The 3,878-nt window shown below is 35.2% G+C and overlaps 1 long non-coding RNA gene across 1 annotated transcript; it reads right to left on the bottom strand.

Moving 5' to 3' along the window:
• Window positions 1-61: 61 nt before the first annotated feature.
• Window positions 62-3,878, bottom strand: LOC129794803 (uncharacterized). Its single transcript, XR_008751083.1, has 4 exons — window positions 3,243-3,878; window positions 3,092-3,175; window positions 2,713-3,019; window positions 62-349 (listed from the first exon to the last, which is right to left on the bottom strand). It is a non-coding gene; the product is annotated as an uncharacterized LOC129794803 (long non-coding RNA).

The following is a 3,878-nucleotide window of genomic DNA, read 5'->3' as shown; positions in this document are numbered from 1 at the left end:
AGAATAGAAACTATGAAGCCTTGGTACAAGTTTTTCCAAAAAAGCTCCTCAACCTTGGAATAATAAGAATAACACTTACGAAGAAAATGAATCCACTTCTTTCTGTGACCTGAATACTCTTTCTCTGTATTACGGAACGTGAAAGGATGCCCGGAGACTCAAGAATTAGTCCGTCTTTATCCTCATGATAAGAAATGACTTAAGAATGCTTCTGACGGGGGCATCTGCCAAAACTAATTCCCTTTTCTGGAAAGCGATGAGTTCTTATTTATGGATATCACGGGAAGTCACTCCATGTATGGAGGCACGGGAAGTCACTCCATGTATGGAAGCACCGGAAGAACCAGCTCTGTGAATGAGATAAGAAACTATGAAGCCCACATACAAATCTTTCCAAAAATATTTTTCAAATATTTTTGCTTGACTATATTAATTTTAGTAAAATAAAAATACTTTTTTACGTAATTTAGTTTTTTACGTGAGCGCTACGCGCTTAACCATATTAATTTTAGTAAAATAAAAATACTTTTTTACGTAGTTTGGTACTTTGCGTAGGCGCTACGCGCTTGACCATTTTAATTTTAGTAAAAGAAAATTCTTTTTTGTGTTATTTAGTACTTTGCGTAGGCGCTACGCGCTTGACCGTTTTAATTTTATTAAAGGAAAAGAATTTTTTACGTAGTTTAGTTTTTTGTGTGGGCGCTACGCGCTTGACCATATTAATTTTAGTAAAAGAAAAGACTTTTTTACGTAGTTTAGTTTTTTACGTGAGCGCTACGCGCTTGACCATATTAATTTTAGTAAAAGAAAAGACTTTTTTACGTAGTTTAGTTTTTTACGTGAGCGCTACGCGCTTGACCATATTAATTTTAGTAAAAGAAAATTCTTTTTTTGCGTTATTTGGTACTTTGCGTAGGCGCTACGCGCTGACCATATTAATTTTAATAAAAGAAAATACTTTTTTACGTTGTTTACTTTTTTACATTGGCGCTACGCGCTTGACCATTTTAATTTTAGTAAAAGAAAAGACTTTTTACGTAGCTTGGTAGTTTGCGTAGGCGCTACGCGCTTGACCATATTAATTTTAGTAAAAGAAAATTCTTTTTTTGCGTTATTTGGTACTTTGCGTAGGCGCTACGCGCTTGACCATATTAATTTTAGTAAAAGAAAAGACTTTTTTACGTAGTTTAGTTTTTTACGTGAGCGCTACGCGCTTGACCATATTAATTTTAGTAAAAGAAAATTCTTTTTTTGCGTTATTTGGTACTTTGCGTAGGCGCTACGCGCTTGACCATATTAATTTTAGTAAAAGAAAAGACTTTTTTACGTAGTTTAGTTTTTTACGTGAGCGCTACGCGCTTGACCATATTAATTTTAGTAAAATAAAAATACTTTTTTTACGTAGTTTGGTACTTTGCGTAGGCGCTACGCGCTTGACCGTTTTAATTTTAGTAAAAGAAAATACTTTTTTGCGTTATTTGGTACCTTGCGTAGGCGCTACGCGCTTGACCATATTAATTTTAGTAAAAGAAAAGACTTTTTTACGTAGTTTGGTACTTTGCGTAAGCGCTACGCGCTTGACTATATTAATTTTAGTAAAAGAAGACTTTTTTACGTAGTTTGGTACTTTGCGTAGGCGCTACGCGCTTGACCGTTTTAATTTTAGTAAAAGAAAATTCTTTTTTTGCGTTATTTGTTACTTGCGTAGGCGCTACGCGCTTGAGAATAATAGTTTTAATAAAAGAAAATACTTTTTTTGTGTTATTTAGTACTTTGCGTAGGCGCTACGCGCTTGACCATTTTAATTTTAATAAAAGAAAATACTTCTTTCCGTAGTTTAACTTTTTACGTGGGCGCTACGCGCTTGACCATATTAATTTTAGTAAAAGAAGACTTTTTTTACGTAGTTTGGTACTTTGCGTAAGCGCTACGCGCTTGACTATATTAATTTTAGTAAAAGAAAAGACTTTTTTACGTAGTTTGGTACTTTGCGCAGGCGCTACGCGCTTGACCATAATAATTTTAGTAAAAGAAAATTCTTTTTTTGCGTTATTTGTTACTTGCGTAGGCGCTACGCGCTTGAGTATAATAGTTTTAATAAAAGAAAAGACTTTTTTGTGTTATGTGGTACTTTGCGTAGGCGCTACGCGCTTGACCATATTAATTTTAATAAAAGAAAATACTTTTTTACGTTGTTTACTTTTTTACATTGGCGCTACGCGCTTGACCATTTTAATTTTAGTAAAAGAAAAGACTTTTTACGTAGCTTGGTAGTTTGCGTAGGCGCTACGCGCTTGACCATATTAATTTTAGTAAAAGAAAATTCTTTTTTTGCGTTATTTGGTACTTTGCGTAGGCGCTACGCGCTTGACCATATTAATTTTAGTAAAAGAAAAGACTTTTTTACGTAGTTTAGTTTTTTACGTGAGCGCTACGCGCTTGACCATATTAATTTTAGTAAAATAAAAATACTTTTTTTACGTAGTTTGGTACTTTGCGTAGGCGCTACGCGCTTGACCGTTTTAATTTTAGTAAAAGAAAATTCTTTTTGGGTAGTTTGGTTCTTTGCGTGGGCGTTACGCGCTTGACCATGTGAATTTTAGTAAAAAAGAAATTCTCAGGTGTAAAAAGAAAGACAATGAATGAGGCAATAATTGAGGAAAAAATATTTTTCAAAAAATATTTTTTGTGAATAATAAGAATAAAACTTACTGAACAATTGAATCCACACTTTTTCTGTGACCTTGACCTTGTGGCTCTTTCCCCGTGTTGTGGAATGTAAAAATGTGCCTGGAGACTCAACAATTACCCGTCTTAGTCCTCGCCAAAAGCAGTGCCTACTAGAATACTTCTGACGGGGGCACGCACAAAAACCACTTCCTTTCTTCAGGAGAGCGATGAACCTTTATTTGGGGATTTCACTGGAAGTCACCTGATGGGGCACCGGAAGTAGAAGCTCTGTGAATGAGCGATGAGTCTTTCTCTGTAGAGATCATGGGAAGTCACTTCAGTTCGAAGACTGTGGAAAAGATGAATAAACCAAACATCAACACTTGAAGCAATGTTTTTACCTGTATAAAATCATGGCTACTTGAAAATCTGCCGGAAGACTCCGCTAATGCCTTAAAAGAGTTTGTGGTCAGGTGATGGATGACTGTGTCCTCAGATTCTTCTTCTAAAATAAAGGAAAATCGCACTAACACAAAATGAGTCCTTCCGGGAAGCTTTTGTTATGTACTTACATGCCACTTTATCTATTTTACATTTTCACACTTCTTAAAACTTATGGAGCACCCGGTCACCACTATGGGGCACCCCGGACTTCACCATTGGGTACTCCGGCGCCGGATTTATCAAAAAAAAGAAATTGTAAACAAAACTCAACAAAATATTGTAAACAAACTTCGTCAAACGTTTTAAATGTTAATGATGAAAAAACATTTGACAGGTTTCTTCTCCCAAAATAATTCGATTATTTTTTTTTGAAGAATTATTGATTTTTCACCATTTTCCCATGCGATTTTCCGGGAAATCATGGTACCATGTGAAAGAGCATTAAAAATGCAACATATTAGATGTATTTTTAGGTTGCACATTTTTGAGGGTGATTCAAAATAGCGAAATGAAGATAAAAAAAATTGGAAAATCTTACATTTACATAGATTTTCCACATTTTCCTTTGGAGTTGGAAAATCATTCGCATACATAGGGTAGAGGGGGACCTAAGGGACAGTCTTAGCGCCAAATCTGGCTTCTAAAGCTTTTCTGAAACACGAAAAATCGCGATTTTCCACACCCTTAAAAAAAATTTTCAAAGCGAATTTTCACGGTTTTCCCATCGCTCTGAATTTTTGTTTCTATTTTTCCGAGGCCTCAAT

This window comes from Lutzomyia longipalpis, chromosome 4 (genome assembly GCF_024334085.1).
Source record: "Lutzomyia longipalpis isolate SR_M1_2022 chromosome 4, ASM2433408v1".
NCBI lineage: Eukaryota > Metazoa > Arthropoda > Insecta > Diptera > Psychodidae > Lutzomyia > Lutzomyia longipalpis.
The sequence above is the reverse complement of the archived record's forward strand: the minus strand, read 5'-3'. Positions and strand labels throughout refer to the sequence as shown.